This window comes from Eubalaena glacialis, chromosome 9 (genome assembly GCF_028564815.1).
Source record: "Eubalaena glacialis isolate mEubGla1 chromosome 9, mEubGla1.1.hap2.+ XY, whole genome shotgun sequence".
Lineage (NCBI taxonomy): Eukaryota > Metazoa > Chordata > Mammalia > Artiodactyla > Balaenidae > Eubalaena > Eubalaena glacialis.
Window position 1 is genome coordinate 80,819,525 of NC_083724.1, and position 18,525 is coordinate 80,838,049.

Sequence of the window (18,525 nt, forward strand, 5' to 3'; positions counted from 1 at the left end):
TTACACAGTGAAGAATCTTGGCTGGTTTAGGGCTGCAAATGTGTTGAGCTAAAATGTTCCCAGCTGTAAATAGGATTTAACTAATCCCCAAATCAAAATACTTGGGTACTGTTCAAATCATAATCAGAATTCATGTGGATGTAATCAAATGCGGTAAGTATAGAAGTTATCCTGTAGGCAGATCCGAACTTCTACCTCAGTTGGTACCTCAGCCATCCAGCATGAGTTGAGAGAGCCAGATTCTGTTGACTAGTCCAGGCATACTTGGGAGCAGAGGCATGTAGCACGACTGAAATCTCAAAGTACAGACTACTTTGATATCGTCCTGGTATAACTGATGTGTCACTATTGGTTAATATTTTTCTGGGAATTTGGTACATGCCCTTTCAACCCGTGGAACATATTGCCTAAAACAAATTTCTCCAAAACAGCTTTTCACCAGAGTTCCAAAAGGATCCTTCAGCCCAGCTACCTCCAGTTAGTTCTCTCCTCTACAATCTACATTAGACACTCCACAAAATGCAAGCACCTCGGAGTTCTTCTCTACATTCTACTTGGTACATCTTTCTTCATGCTCTTCCCAACTCTGAATCTCCTTTATGTCCCTCACTCTACTTGTATTCTCCAGAACTACAGCTGACTATAAAATCCCTTCCTGTGCCATATCAGATTATCCACTTCTTTCTTCTACTTTCCTGGGAATAGTACACTTCACTCCTTTGATGTTGGGCTTGGCCATGGGACTTGCTTTGGCCGATGGGATGTTAGTTGTCAGCGATCACCCAGCAGAAACTCAACATACGCACTTCTGTTATTGTCAGAAGAAGAACACACCTGGACTAGCCCAGTGGCCCCAGCAGGAGGATGATAGGCATGCAATACAAAGATGCCCTGGATGAATTGACTGAACCAGGCCCAGCCTAGATCAGCCAACTCCATCTACCACAGACACATAAGTTAAATAAATGCCTATAGACTCTAGGACTTTGAAGTTCTTTGTTATGCAGCAATAGCTAATTGACATACCTTCCCTGAACTCTTCCTTTACCATCTGGCCTTAAGTGACACCTGCTTCTTTCCTCAAGGGACTGATCATTTTCCTTTGACTTATGTGCTGCAGGGCAAAAAGTTTCATCTGGGGTTCTTCCTGAAGTCCTGTGTCAATTCTAGATAATATATTTTTTTCCACCCTCTTGCAAAAGCTCTTCTTCCCTCAAGTCTCATGATTTGTATTCTGCACCTTGCCTTAAACACCATTTACTGCTGCGATTTACAAACCAGCTCACTCTCCGCTACTCATTATCGCATTTGGCCCATGTTTTAGTATTCGTTTCTATCTCAACTCCCTACCATTGTCCTAGGTGACTTTGCCATCAGAATGGATGGTTCACCTGAGTTCCTGACTTTTAATATCTTAAGCTCATCATCTTTATTGTCCAAAACAAAATAGACACACAATGAATGTGAGTTCTTTTCTTTTTCCCTCTCAAGGACCTTTCTTTTTACTTTACTTCAGCTACCCAATCCTTGATCCTAAACCCTGTTATCTAGATTCCTAATATGAACTTCTCTGCTGCCAGATCCCTCATTTCTTTACTACCAGTGGTGCCTGCTCTTCAGCTTTATCAAGAGCTGCTGTCTCTACATGTTCTCCTTTATCCACTACTATCAGGCTTCTATACCAGTTCCTTCCCTGCCCAGCCCAGAACAAATGTTTCATTACCGCAACTATCTCTGAATGAAATCTACTTTCCTCCTTTTCCTTTCTATTATACCCATTCCACCTTTCAGATCCCCATCTCTAAACCTGGATTAATGCACACATCCCTTCCTCCAGGAAAGTGTTGGTTGAAATCACACACACCCAAAGATCTTTTCAAGGAAACCGTTTCTAACCTCTTCTGGGCCCTTAAACCCTTCAGCGTTTCTGAATCTTTCTCACACTCTTAAGTCCCTTTCCCACCCCTGTTCTTCCTCAGTTTCAGAGATGACTTTACTACCTGCTTCACAGAAAAATCTAGCACATCTGTCAGGAGCTTTCTCACCTTCCCTTCCATCCCCCAGTCACCAATCTTCCCATTAAACTATAACCTTCTTAAGAACACAAATGGTGAGGGGAGGAGCTTCAAGATGGCAGAAGAGTAAGACGCAGAGATCACCTTCCTCCCCACAAATACATAAGAAATACATCTACATGTGGAACAACTCCTACAGAAAACCTACTGAACGCTAGCAGAAGACCTCAGACCTCCCAAAAGGCGAGAAACTCCCCACGTACCTGGGTAGGGCAAAAGAAAAAAGAAAGAAAAGAGACAAAGAATAGGGACAGGACCTGCACCAGTGGGAGGGAGCTGTGAAGGAGGAAAGGTTTCCACACACTAGGAAGCCCTTCACTGGCGGAGACTGCGGGTGGCGGAGGGGGAAGCTTCGGAGCCACGGAGGAGAGCGCAGCCACAGGGGTGCGGAGGGCAAAGCGGAGAGATTCCCGCACAGAGGATCGGTGCCGACCAGCACTCACCAGCCCGAGAGGCTTGTCTGCTCACCCGCCGGGGCGGGCGGGGGCTGGGAGCTGAGGCTCGGGCTTCGGTCGGATCCCAGGGAGAGGGCTGGGGCTGGCGGCGTGAACACAGCCTGAAGGGGTTAGCGCACCACAGCTAGCCGGGAGGGAGTCTCGGAAAAAGTCTGCAGCTGCTGAAGAGGCAAGAGACTTTTTCTTGCCTCTTTGTTTCCCGGTGCGCTAGGAGAGGGGATTCACAGCACCATCTAAACGAACTCCAGAGACGGGCGCGAGCCGCGGCTATCAGCGCGGACCCCAGAGATGGGCATGAGACGCTAAGGCTGCTGCTGCTGCCACCAAGAAGCCTGTGTGCGAGCACAGGTCACTCTCCACACCGCCCCTCCCGGGAGCCGGTGCAGCCCGCCACGGCCAGGCTCCCGTGATCCGGGGACAACTTCCCCGGGAGAACGCACGGCACGCCTCAGGCTGCTGCAACATCACGCCGGCCTCTGCAGCCGCAGGCTCGTACCCCTCCCTCCCCCTGGCCTGAGAGAGCCAGAGCCCCCGAATCAGCTGCTCCTTTAACCCTGTCCTGTCTGAGCGAAGAACAGACGCCCTCAGGCGACCTACACGCAGAGGCGGGGCCAAATCCAAAGCTGAACCCCTGGAGCTGTGCGAACAAAGAAGAGAAAGGGAAATCTCTCCCAGCAGCCTCAGGAGCAGCGGATTAAATCTCCACAATCAACTTGATGTACCCGCATCTGTGGAATACCTGAATAGACAATGAATCATCCCAAATTGAGGAGGTAGACTTTGGGAGCAATGATACATATATTTTTTTCCCTTTTTCTCTTTTTGTGAGTGTCTATGTGTATGGTTCTGTGTGTGATTGTCTGTATAGCTTTGCGTTTACCATTTGTCCTAGGGTTCTGTCCGTTTTTGTTTTTTTTTTTACTTAAAAATTTTTTTAATAATTATTTTTTATTTTAATAACTATATTTTATTTTATTTTACTTAATTTTATTTTATCTTTTTCTTTCTTTCTTTCTTTTTTCTACCTTTTATTCTGAGCCGTGTGGAGGACAGGCTCTTGGTGCTCCAGCCAGGCGGCAGGGCTGTGCTACTGAGATGGGAGAGCCACGTTTAGGACACTAGTCCACAAGGGACCTCCCAGCTCCACGTAATATCAAACGGCAAAAATCTCCCAGAGATCTCCATCTCAACGCCAAGACCCAGCTCCACTCAACGACCACCAAGCTACAGTGCTGGACACCCTATGACAAACAACTAGCAAGACAGGAACACAACCCCATCCATTAGAACAGAGGCTGCCTAAAATCATAATATGGCCACAGACACCCCAAAATACACCACCAGACGTGGACCTGCCCACCAGAAAGACAAGATCCAGCCTCATCCACCAGAAAACAGGCACTAGTCCCCTCCACCAGGAAGCCTACAAAACCCACTGAACCAACCTTAGCCACTGGGAACAGACACCAAAAACAACGGGAACTACGAACCTGCAGCCTGCGAAAAGGAGACCCCAAACACAGTAAGTTAAGCAAAATGAGAAGACAGAGAAACACGCAGCAGATGAAGGAGCAAGGCAAAAACCCACCAGACCTAACAAATGAAGAGGAAATAGGCAGTCTACTGGAAAAAGAATTCAGAATAATCATGGTAAAGATGATCCAAAATCTTGGAAATAGAATGGAGAAAATACAAGAAAGGTTTAACAACGACTTACAAGAACTAAAGAGCAAAAAAACAGTGATGAACAACACAATAAATGAAATTTAAAATTCTCTAGAAGAGATCAATAGCAGAATAACTGAGGCAGAAGAACGGATAAGTGACCTGGAAGATAAAATGGTGGAAATAACTACTGCAGAGCAGGATAAAGAAAAAAGAATGAAAAAAACTGAGGACAGTCTCAGAGACCTCTGGGACAACATTAAACGCACCAACATTCGAATTATAGCGGTCCCAGAAGAAGAAGAGAAAAAGAAAGGGACTGAGAAAATATTTGAAGAGTTTATAGTTGAAAACTTCCCTAATATGGGAAAGGAAATAGTTAGTCAAGTCAGGAAGCACAGAGTGTCCCATACAGGATAAATCCAAGGAGAAAGACGCCAAGACACATATTAATCAAACTATCAAAAATTAAATACAAAGAAAAAATATTAAAAGCAGCAAGGGAAAAACAACGAATAACACATAAGGGAATCCCCATAAGGTTAACAGCTGATCTTTCAGCAGAAACTCTGCAAGCCAGAAGGGAGTGGCAGGCCATATTTAAAGTGATGAAGGAGAAAAACCTACAACCAAGATTACTCTACCCAGCAAGGATCTCATTCAGATCTGATGGAGAAATTAAAACCTTTACAGACAAGCAAAAGCTAAGAGAATTCAGCACTACCAAATCAGCTTTACAACAAATGCTAAAGGAACTTTCCTAGGCAGGAAACACAAGAGAAGGAAAAGATCTACAATAATAAACCCAAAACAATTAAGAAAATGGGAATAGGAACATACATATCAATAATTACCTTAAATGTAAATGGATTAAATGCTCCAACCGAAAGACACAGATTGGCTGAATGGATACAAAAACAAGACCCGTATATATGCTGTCTACAAGAGACTCACTTCAGACCTAGAGACACATACAGACTGAAAGTGAGGGGATGGAAAAAGATATTCCATGCAAATGGAAATCAAAAGAAAGCTGGAGTAGCAATTCTCATGTCAGACAAAATAGACTTTAAAATAAAGACAATTACAAGAGACAAAGACGGACACTATATAATGATCAAGGGATCGATCCAAGAGGAAGGTATAACAATTGTAAATATTTATGCACCCAACATAGGAGCACCTCAATACATAAGGCAAATACTAACAGCCATAAAAGGGGAAATCGACAGTAACACAATCATAGTAGGGGACTTTAACACCCCACTTTCACCAATGGACAGATCATCCAAAATGAAACTAAATAAGGAAACACAAGCTTTGAATGATACATTAAACAAGATGGGCTTAATTGATATTTATAGGACATTCCATCCAAAAACAACAGAATACATATTCTTCTCAAGTGCTCATGGAACATTCTCCAGTATACATCATATCTTGGGTCACAAATCAAGCCTTGGTAAATTTAAGAAAATTGAAATCGTATCAAGTACCTTTTCCGACCACAAGGCCATGAGACTAGATATCAATTACAGGAAAAAATCTGTAAGAAATACAAACACATGGAGCCTAAACAACACACTACTTAATAACCAAGAGATCACTGAGGAAATCAAAAAATACCTAGAAACAAATGACAATGGAGACACGACGATCCAAAACCTATGGGATGCAGCAAAAGCAGTTCTAAGAGGGAAGTTTATAGCAATACAATCCTACCTTAAGAAACAAGAAACATCTCAAATAACCAACCTAACCTTACACCTAAAGCAATTAGAGAAAGAAGAACAAAAAAACCCCAAAGTTAGCAGAAGGAAAAAATCATAAAGATCAGATCAGAAATAAATGAAAAAGAAATGAAGGAAACGATAGCAAAGATCAATAAAACTAAAAGCTGGTTCTTTGAGAAGATAAAGAAAATTGATAAACCATTAGCCAGACTTATCAAGAAATAAAGGGAGAAGGCTCAAATCAATAGAATTAGAAATGAAAAAGGAGAAGTAACCACTGACACTGCAGAAGTACAAAGGATCATGAGAGATTACTACAAGCAACTATATGCCAATAAAATGGACAACCTGGAAGAAATGGACAAATTCTTAGAAATGCACAACCTGCCGAGACTGAACCAGGAAGAAATAGAAAAGATGAACAGACCAATCACAAGCACTGAAATTGAAAATGTGATTAAAAATCTTCCAACAAACAAAAGCCCAGGACCAGATGGCTTCACAGGCGAATTCTATCAAACATTTAGAGAAGAGCTAACACCTATCCTTCTCAAGCTCTTCCAAAATATAGCAGAAGGAGGAACACTCCCAAACTCATTCTACGAGGCCACCATCACTCTGATACCAAAACCAGACAAAGATGCCACAAAGAAAGAAAACTACAGGCCAATATCACTGATGAACATAGATGCAAAAATCCTCAAAAAAATACTAGCAAACAGAATCCAGCAGCACATTGAAAGCATGATACACTATGATCAAGTGGGGTTTATCCCAGGAATGCAACGCTTCTTCAATATACAGAAATCAATCAACGTGATACACCATATTAACAAATTGAAGAAAAAAAACATATATGACCATATGATCACCTCAACAGATGCAGAGAAAGCTTTCGACAAAATTCCACACCCATTTATGATAAAAACCCTCCAGAAAGTAGGCATACAGGGAACTTACCTCAACATAATAAAGGCCATATATGACAAACCCACAGCCAACATCGTCCTCAATGGTGAAAAACTGAAACCATTTCCACTAAGATCAGGAACAAGACAAGGTTGCCCACTCTCACCACTATTATTCAACATAGTTTTGGAAGTTTTAGCCACAGCAATCAGAGAAGAAAAAGAAATAAAAGGAATCCAAATTGGAAAAGAAGAGGTAAAGCTGTCACTCTTTGCAGATGACATGACACTATACATAGAGAATCCTAAAGATGCTACCAGAAAACTACTAGAGCTAATCAATGAATTTGGTAAAGTAGCAGGATACAAAATTAATGCACAGAAATCTCTTGCATTCCTATATACTAATGATGAAAAATCTGAAAGTGAAATTAAGAAAACACTCCCATTTACCACTGCAACAAAAAGGGTAAAATATCTAGGAACAAACCTACCTAAGGAGACAAAAGACCTGTATGCAGAAAATTATAAGACACTGCTGAAGGAAAGTAAAGATGATACAAATAGATGGAGAGATATACCATGTTCTTGGATTGGAAGAATCAACATTGTGAAAATGACTCTACTAACCAAAGCAATCTACAGATTCAATGCAATCCCTATCAAACTACCACTGGCATTTTTCACAGAACTAGAACAAAAAATTTCACAATTTGTATGGAAACACAAAAGACCCCGAATAGCCAAAGCAATCTTGAGAAAGAAAAACGGAGCTGGAGGAATCAGGCTCCCTGACTTCAGACTATACTACAAAGCTACAGTAATCAAGAGAGTATGGTACTGGCACAGAAACAGAAATAAAGATCAATGGAACAGAATAGAGAGCCCAGAGATAAACCCACGCACATATGGTCGCCTTATCTTTGATAAAGGAGGCAAGAATATAAAGTGGAGAAAAGACAGCCTCTTCAATAAGTGGTGCTGGGAAAACTGGACAGCTATATGTAAAAGAATGAAATTAGAACACTTCCTAACACCATACACAAAAATAAACTCAAAATGGATTAAAGACCTAAATGCAAGGCCAGACACCATCAAACTCTTAGAGGAAAACATAGGCAGAACACTCTATGACATAAATCACAGCAAGATCCTTTTTGACCCACCTCCTAGAGAAATGGAAATAAAAACAAAAATAAACAAATGGGACCTAACGAAACTTAAAAAGTTTTGCACAGCAAAGGAAACCATAAACAAGATGAAAAGACAAGCCTCAGAATGGGAGAAAATATTTGCAAATGAAGTAACTGACAAAGGATCAATCTCCAAAATTTACAAGCAGCTCATGCAGCTCAATATCACAAAAACAAACAACCCAATCCAAAAATCGGCAGAAGACCTAAATAGACATTTCTCCAAAGAAGATATACAGATTGCCAACAGACACATGAAAGAATGCTCAACATCATTAATCATTAGAGAAATGCAAATCAAAACCACAGTGAGATATCATCTCACACCAGTCAGAATGGCCATCATCAAAAAATCTACAAACAATAAATGCTGGAGAGGGTGTGGAGAAAAGGAACCCTCTTGCACTGTTGGTGGGAATGTAAATTGATACAGCCACTATGGAGAACAGTATGGAGGTTCCTTAAAAAACTAAAAATAGAACTACCATACGACCCAGCAATCCCACTACTGGGCATATACCCTGAGAAAACCATAATTCAAAAAGAATCATGTACCAATATGTTCATTGCAGCTCTATTTACAATAGTCAGGACATGGAAGCAACCAAAGTGTCCATCAACAGATGAATGGATAAAGAAGATGTGGCTCATATATACAATGGAATATTACTCAGCCATAAAAAGGAACAAAACTGAGTTATTTGTAGTGAGGTGGATGGACCTAGAGACTTTCATACAGAGTGAACTTAAGTCAGAAAGAGAAAAACAAATACCATATGCTAACACATATATATGGAATCTAAAAAAAAAGGTCATGAAAAACCTAGGGGCAAAACGGGAATAAAGATGCATACCTAGTAGAGAATGGACTTGAGGATTCGGGGAAGGGGAAGGGTCAGCTGGGACAAAGTGAGAGAGTGGCATGGACATATATACACTACCAAACGTAAAATAGATAGCTAGTGGGAAGCAGCCGCATAGCACAGGGAGATCAGCTCAGTGCTTTGTGAACACCTAGAGGGATGAGATAGGGAGGGTGGGAGGGAGGGAGATGCAAGAGGGAAGAGATATGGGGACATATTTATATGTATAACTGATTCACTTTGTTATAAAGCAGAAACTAACACACTATTGTAAAGCAATTATACTCCAATAAAGATGTTAAAAAAAAAAAAAAGAACACAAATGGTGACTCATAACCTTTGTGGAACCAAATACAGTGTCTTCACACCTGGACTCTTAATACACATTTACTGGATTGATCTGAACTCATCCACCTTCATATGTCTTATTCTGTCCAAGAATAGTTGTGCTGCCTGTCCTGTGGGTCTCATCCTCTTATACCTCCTCCAGGATCTGCTCCACCTCCTGTATTTGCAAGCAGTCGCCCTTGCTTACTCTCCCCTCCCCCACCATGAAAGTACTCAAATTTCCTTATCCTAAAATTATAGCTCCTTCTTGACTCTTAATCCCTTTCTAGTCACTATCCTGTCCTTTCTTCCCAACTCCTTTCATTAACAGCAAAGTTTCTTTTTTTTTCTTGAAAAGTAGTAAATGCTGAGGACTCCAGTCCTCATTATTTTACTCACTTCTCAACATACTAAAATCCAGTCTCATTCCTAAAGTCAATGAAATCCTCTGTGGCTAAACTTACCAAAGGCTGCTTAATGTCTAAAAATGAAGGTTGCATTTTCCGCTCCCTCTTTCATCCCTCCACAGCATCTGTTCACTATTCCCTTGGTTTGAAAAATTCCTTTTGCTCCATATAAATTTTATTATTTTTCTGTTTCTTTTTGTCCACTACCTTTCTAATCAGTAATTCTGGCTTCGTTTGCAAGATCTTCTCATCTCACCCTCAAGACCCACGAAAGGACACCTCTAGGGTGCTGTCCTGGGCTGTTAATTTTTCCATTCTAATTCATACATACTTCCTTGGTGATATAATCCATATCCATTGGGGCTTTTTGTTTTGTTTTGTTTTTTTGAAGTATAGTTGATTTACAATATTATATGAATCTCAGGTGTACAACACAGTGATTCAATATTTTTATAGTTTATACTCCATTTAAGTTATTACAGATAGTGGCTTTATTTCCCTGTGCTGTACAATATATCCTTGTTGCTTATTCATTATATACATAGTAGTTTGTACCTCTTAATCCCCTAACCCCTAACTTTAATCCCCTAACCTCCTTCTCCCCATTGGTAACCACTAGTTTGTTCTCTATATCTGTGAGTCTGTTTATGTTTTGGTATGTACATTCATTTGTTTTTTAGATTCCATATATAAGTGATAATATAGATTATCTGTCTTTCTCTGTTATTTGTTATTACACTAAGCATAGTACCCTCCAAGTCCATCCATGTTGTTGCAAATGGCAGAATTTCATTCTTTTTATGGCTGAATAATATTCCATTGTCTGTGTGTGTGTGTGTGTGTGTGTGTGTGTGTATACATCTGACATATTCTTTATCCATTCATCTGTTGATGAACACAGGTTGCTTCTACATCTTGGCTATTGTAAATAATGCTGCAACGAACATTGGGTGCATGTATCTTTTCAAATTAATGTATGGAAAACAGTACGGAGGTTCCTCAAAAAACTAAAAATAGAACTATCATATGGCCCAGCAATTTCACTGCTGGATATATACCCAAAGAAAACAAAAAACACTAACTTGAAAAGATACATGCACTCCATAACCATGGTTTAAATCATCATTACATGCTCAAAATTCTCAAATAATTCCTCCCAATTCTGCATTCTCCTGACTCAAGTTCAAGCCACTTGGATGGTCAATGGGAACATTAAACTAAGCAATGCAGAGTAAACAACATATTTTCATCATCAAACCTATTTGTTGTTTTAATTAAGATACTGTTTAATTTGTATCTCCTTTTAGGAGGGGTTCTAATCAGGTGCTAGCCAGATTCACTGTTCCCACAGGGCTCAGAGACAAGAGATAGGACCACAGTGCCTCTACATGAGTTGCGTGGAGTCATATAAAAGAATATCAGAGATTTTAGGGATCAAGAAAAAATACATTATCTCAACATTGCTAATTATTAGAGAAATGCAAATCAAAACTACAAGGAGATATCACCTCATACCAGTCAGAATGGCCATCATCAAGAAGTCTACAAACAACAAATACTGGAGAGGGTGATGGAGAAAAGGGAACCCTCCTACACTGTTGGTGGGAATGTAAATTGGTATAGCCACTACAGAGAACAGTATGGAGATTCCTTAAAAAACTAAAAGTAGAGCTACCATATGATTCAGCAATCCCACTCCTGGGAATATCCAGAGAAAACCATGGTTTGAAAAGATACATGCACCCCAATGTGCATAGCAGCACTGTTTACAATAGCCAAGACCTGGAAGCAACCCAAATGTCCATCAACAGATGAATGGATAAACAAGATGTGGTACCTATCTACAATGGAATACTACTCAGCCATTAAAAAGAATGAAATAACGCCATTTGCCACAACGTGGATGGACATGGAGATTATCATACTAAGTCAGAGAAAGACAGATATATATCAGTTGTATGCAAATGTAAAAAATAATGATAGAAATGAACTTATTTACAAAACAGAAACAGACTCACAGACATAGAAAACAAACTATGGTTACCAAAGGGGAAAGGTGTGGGGAGCGGGGGGGCACGGGGTAGATAAATTGGGAGTTGGGGATTGAGATAAAAACCCTACCATATTTAAAATAGATAACCAACAAGGACCTACTGTATAGCACAGGGAACTCTGCCCAATATTCTGTAATAACCTAAATGGGAGAAGAACTTGAAAAATAGATATATGTATATGTATTGATATAACTGAATCACTTTGCTGTACACCTGAAACTAACACAACTTTGTAAATCAACTATAGTCCAATATAAAATAAAAATTTTTTTAAAGAAAAAATACGTTATAACTAAAAATAGGCCAAGAACATTTTACATATGGATACAAAAAGTAATATCTCCAACAAGCAAAGAATGGGAAACAGAAACAACATTGATTATGTATCTGTCTATTCAACTGGAAACAATTTAAAATTGTAGAATCATTCAGTGTGGGCAAGGTGGCAGTGAAATGGACAGTCTCAAACTTTGCTACTAAGAGTGTACAAATTGGCAAAATATTTCATCTTCCTTGTGGCTTGTATCTCCTCAGTAATTTTGACTCTTTCCTTTCTACCTCCTTTGCCATAGTTCTAATTCAGACTCATTATTTCTCCCATGAACTGCTGTCATCACTTCTTGTCTACTCTCCCTCTTCCCTGTTCTCTCCAGAGTACTCTTTCTAAAACCCAAATCTGATCAGATAGGTCCTCTTGCAGGAGTCCCCCTTCAGAGATTCCCCATTGTCTCCAAGCATAATCTACATTCCTTAGCCTGACTTTCAAGGTCTTTTTGATCTGGTCCCTGTTTGACCTTTTCAACCTAATCTTCCACCAGACTGTCTGCGTTCAAATCTTGGCTCCTGTCCCTACCAGTCATATGATCTTTGGCAAGCTGCTTAGTGTCTCTCTGTACTTCAATGTCCTCACCTGTAACACAGAAATCCTACTGCCAATCCACAGGCTTGTGAAGGTTGCATGTGTTGATGTACACAAAATGCTCATGGCAGTGCCTGGCACATCATCAACCCTATAGTAATATTTGCTGTTATTATTTTTCTTTATTATTATCATCTTACTACTCCTCCACAAGGAGTCTGTGACATAAACTACTTGAGATGTTGTTTTTTCATCCCTGCCTTTGTCCATGCTGTTTTGGCAGACTCATAAACAGTACTCATTCTTTATACTTTTTCCTATAAATGTCTGGGAAGGTCTGAATTCATTCTTATGCCTGCCCCATGGGACTTATGTTCAAGTGAGAAAAGACAAACAAGAGGTAAATATATACATATGTCTTGGAGTAATAAGAGCTATGGAGAAAAATAAGGGCTATCTTAGAATAAGCCACAACTGTGTTAAGGGCTTCTGTGCTCCAATAATGTTTTGTTCATTATTTTTTAACTAATTATTATGTTCTATTACTAGACTATGAGTTCCTGTTTACTTACTTCTATATCCTCAGGGTTTGGCATTTTGCTGAACATATGAAAGGTATGGGAAGTACTTAATAAAGATATTAAATGTATACATGAATGCATGCATGTAATAAATATGTGTGTGAATATGTGTAATCTTTATTCTTTTTATTTATATTTTATTTCGGAATACAAAACTTTACAATTATATTATCATGATAAGTTTGTCCTTATTACACAGATAGTAGAAGTTTAAATTCACCTATTGGACATATACGCCTTACTCTGAAATGCCTGACTTACAAATATCTTTTCCGTAACTGTAAGTGGGAACTCAACTGCATACAAGAGCTGAAAGAATTCCCCTTTCTCATCATAGTTCTCATGCTTAGGAAGCTATCTGCCACTACTAAGTTGCCCTTGTCCTTCCTTATACATCAAAAATTTTAAAAATCCCATTCCACATACTACAGTTGCCACAGTTTTCAAGAGGTAGGAACAACCCATGAGAATTCACCGAAGTCCAATCTATGCCTGGTGTCCTGAGATGCTGTCCCATATGAGCTTTTTACAAAAACGTGTTACATGTGGTCACACTATTGGGTTTATGTCTAACTTGTCCCATTATATAGGAAATGGGCTTTTCCCAGCTCTCCTGGGCATATCACCATCATTCACAATGAGGTTTCTGTGGAGTAATCTCTTCTGTCAAACAGCCAATTTACAAAAGGGCATTTGGAACTCTACCCATTGATGAAGTGCAGTTTGTCTTTACTACGGCCCAGACATACTTCAAAATCTTCCTCCTCCATTCAGTCCTCTCTCCAATTCAATATCCAATTTGTCTTCAGACACTATCTTAATGCCCATAACAGAGCGGGGACTTAATAAATGTTAAATGAATGAAAGAATAAATCTTATAGCGCTTTTAAAATTGAAATGAAATATCTGACGACTAGTTCTGACTTTTTAATAGTATTAATAGTCAGGATTCCTTTGGTTACAGCAATTCTCTTCAAACTAGTTCAGGCAAAGGGATAAATTTATTATAAGGCTCGAGTAACTTGGAAAGGGACGCAGTCATTTTGTTGCAGGAAGGGGGAGCCTTTCCAGGGCCTGAGAGTGGGCTCTTGTCTAACACTCAGAAATGAATTGTCTGAGGAGACACACATGCTGACAAAGCAAGAGACTTTATTGGGAAGGGGCGCCCGGGTGGAGAGCAGGAGGGTGAGGGAACCCAGAAGAACTGCTCTGCCAGGTGGCTCGCAGTCTTGGGTTTTATGGTAATGGGGTTAGTTTCCGGGTTGTCTCTGCCCAGTCATTCTGACTCAGGGTCCTTCCTGGTGGCGCACGTGTCACTCAGCCAAGATGGATTCCAACGAGAAAGATTCTGGGAGGTTGGTAGGACACAGGGACTGGCGTCTCCTTTTGACCTTTCCTGAATTCTTCCAGTTGGTGGTGGCTTGTTAGTTCCGTGTTCCTTACCAGGTCCTCCTGTTGTAAAATAACTCATACAAGTGGTTACTGTGGTGCCTGGCCAGGGTGGGCAGTTTCAGTCAGTGTTTCCCCTAACAATGTCTTAGGGACTCAAGGGCCAACAAGACTGTCTCTTCATTCCTCCCTCTGTGTTGGCTTCATTATTTCAGCCCACCTTGCTTCACAGTGCAGGGCATGAGGCTGCCAGCCAAGGAGGATTGGCATTTCCCCACTTCTTTTGTTCCTCAGAAAGGAATCTGATTCACCCATCTTCGGTCATGTGCTCATCCAAGATCAGTCATGCTAATTGGTCCTAAATGTATCTAATTGCTTTTTCTCTCCTACTTCCCAAACCTTCAATTGCCTACTTAGCAAATAAATAAATGAAAACTGATAGATTAAAAGCAGTACATTCAAATTCAAACTCACTTCTTTTCCTACATCATTTCCCTCTTCTGAATTCACTATCCATTAATAACACCGTAATTTTAATAGTCTCCTAGGCACCTGGACTTGAAATCTATCCGCTTGTCCCAAATTCAATTAGGTGCTAAGTTATTAACTTTTGTTTCCACTAGGGCTTCCTGTATCTCTTTCCTCATTTTTCTTCTCATTCCTGCCTCCCTATTTCAAGTATACTTTACCCCCTTCCTAGACTAATGGAATAATAGCCTTCTCATTAGGTATCATACTCCCATTCTTTATTCTAACCTAAACTTCACATGGCTAACAGAATTTCACTTCATAATAAAACTCAGCATCAACTTTTCCTTATTTAGAGGCTCTGAGAGGCTCCCAGTGGCTCTTGAATGAAATACAATCTCATCATCTTGACATTTAAAATGCACACTTCGAATATGAACCTTCCATCCTAGAGAAGTTGCCCTCCTCCTACATAACCTTTGCTCACGTGCAATTTCTTCAATTCAAAATGCTGCCTCCTCTCCCCAAATCAGACCTTCGTTCTACTTTGAAAATTGTGTCCATCCTTTTACGTTTATATCAAATGCCAATTATTTGTGAAACTTTGCCCATTTCCATCAGATTATAAATTTTCCTTCCTGATGATTCTTATATTTTTCATTCCTGTTCTTCATCTGTACTTAACCTATTGGCACTTGGCTTACAGTCATGTCCATGCTTCAGTCATGTTGATATCTGTTTTACCTCTTTAAACTGGTTAAATGGGCTACTTGAAAGCAGGGTATGGGTCTTATTTATCTTCATAAAGCCATCTGTAAGAAGACTGCACCTTTCATAAAATGTGTTAGTGATATTTCTGAAGTAAATTAAGGGACTTTGAGAATTCTTTCCAGGTTTTCATGACAGGAGACTGTGTATGCTTGGTATGCCTAGTCCCAACTTTTATGAAGATGTATAAAATCACTGATAATGGCAGTAGCCCTGTATATCAAATAGGGAAGACCTGCCAAAATCTAGGCAGAATCTCTACCCACTGCATTGCTAATGAGGAAATAATGAGTAACACCCTCTTAAACTCTTTCTGGACTATAGCAAGTCTGAACTCACCGAAGAAGGTTTGAGAAACACTGAGTCACTCCCACTCTCTGCACCTAATTTCAGGATTCACAGGTCTACAGGGTCATAAAAGAGGGTCATAGTTCGCAGCAGCATGAGACTATCTTGTGAACCAAACCAAATCTGATACTTATCCTTTTTTGACTCCCTGACATCTTGGCCCTCTGACACTTCCTCTCTCTTCACATTTACTCAGAGATGCCTGGCATAAAAGGACAGAAAGTACAGGAGTAGCTTAGAGTATGGAGTATTTTGAGGGGCTTAACTGCATAAGAAAAAACATTGTAATATTAATTTCACCTAAGAAATTATCAAATATTCTAACGCTAGCATTCTATATTGATGTGGGTACAGCAAGGTGGGCATTCTGATGTACTGCAAGTGGGAATGCAAACAGGGATAATCTTCCTAGAAAGCAATTTGCAACATGAATCAAGAGATTTTAAAATAGAGGGACTTCCCTGGTGGTCCAGTGGCTAAGACTCCACGCTCCCAATGAAGGAGGCCTGGGTTCCATCCCTGGTTGAGGAGCTAGATCCCACATCCCACAACTTAGAGTTCGCATGCTGCAACTAAGAGTTCGCATGCTACCGTTAAAGTTCCCACAAGCCACAACAAAGATCCTGCACACATCAACTAGGACCCGGCACAGCCAAATCAATCAATCAATCAATCAATATTTTTTTAAAAAGATTTTAAAATAGACATACTCTTGGACCTAGTAACTTGCCTTCTCTGAATCATTCCTAAGAAATAGTCAGATATAGGGATGAAGATTGAAGGCCTCTCTCTGCCAGAGAGTACAGGAGAAGATAAAGGAGAGAAGTGTGTAGAATGTGCAGGTCCAGAACACACAAGAGGAAAGAGAAGTCAAGAAGAAGGAGGAGAGAGGGTAGGATAGAAGACCTCAAATAATGCAGTGCATTGGAAGCCAGTGGAGAAGAAACTGAACATCCTACTGTTCAATACTACAGTAGGATGAAGACTGTTCAGACCATTAAATTTAGTTATTAAATAAAATAACAACTAATAATTTTGGTTGTAAAGAGACTGCCATTTTTGAGGGCAGTTTCCTTGAGGGCAATTTCACAAGAGGCTGTGTTGTAAGTTAGTGAGAGGTAAAGAGCAATGGGCATCAGATGTAAATGACACTCCCAAGTACTTGACAGTGAAGAAGATTCTGACCAACAAACATTTAGGCAGAAACTATTCTAAGGGCGGTGGGGGGAAGGGATAGTGAAGAAACAAAGGTAAATGAGATTCAGCTCTTGCCCTCAAGGAGTTTATGTTCTGCTAAATCTCTTAAGAACTGACATCAGTGGGGACTGTATGTTACTGAATGGCCTCCTTTGTGTCAGTTTTTAAGGTCTTCCATTTTCCTCCCCTTTCGGAATACACTTATGAATCACTCTTCAAGATACTCTCTGATAGGCTTCTGACTCACTGCTGTCTATCTTTGAAGAATTTATATCCTAGCTCTTTTACTAATTGCTATTGCTTGTGCAAAGCAAAAGGAAAAGCCCAGTGTTTTGGACATCCTGGGTTGCTATGACAACTTAAATTAACAAGCAATGACTATAAATCTATGGTTTTTCTTTCTTTTAAAAATCAACCAACTGGGCTTCCCTGGTGGCACAGTGGTTAAGAATCTGCCTGCCAAGGCAGGGGACACGGGCTTGAGCCCTGATCCGGGAAGATCCCACATGCCGCGGAGCAACTAAGCCCGTGTGCCACAACTACTGAGCCTGCACTCTAGACACCGTGAGCCACAACTACTGAAGCCCGCATGCCTAGAGCCCATGCTCCACAAGAGAAGCCACCGCAATAAGAAGCCCGTGCACTGCAAGGAAGAATAGCCCCTGCTTGCTGCAACCACAGAAAAGCCTGCGCGCAGCAAGGAAGACCCAACGCAGCCAAAAATAAAATAAATAAATATTTTAAGAATCAACCAATTAATCTCTCTGACGTGAATTATTTATGCTGTGGTGAAAGTGAATTTAATGACCCTGCCAGTTCATGTGAGGGGATAGAGTCTGGCATGAGGCTTATTTGCTTTTCGAAGAGGCGGCAATGATTTCACAGGAGGCCAATCACACTCTCTCCTCAGGAGTCCTCTGATCAATGGCTAGCATTTAAAAGATGATAGCGTGATCACTAGACTTGGGTCAATAAATCAAAGGGATGCTACCGGCCTATTGGACACACTCAGGTAGGTACGAATTCATTCAGAAGACCCTGCGGATGGTCAAAGTGTTAAATGCAAATATCCTTTCAACTCACAGATAAGAGAAATGGGAGCAGACATTATAGCTCCTCTGATTAAAGCAGCTTTTGATGAAAGGAGTTGTGGAGGATGTTTATCTGAGGGAAGTAAAAGTCCTGCAAGGTTAAATCCAAGCTCCCTGGTTTCCCAGGGCTTACATTCTAAGGAG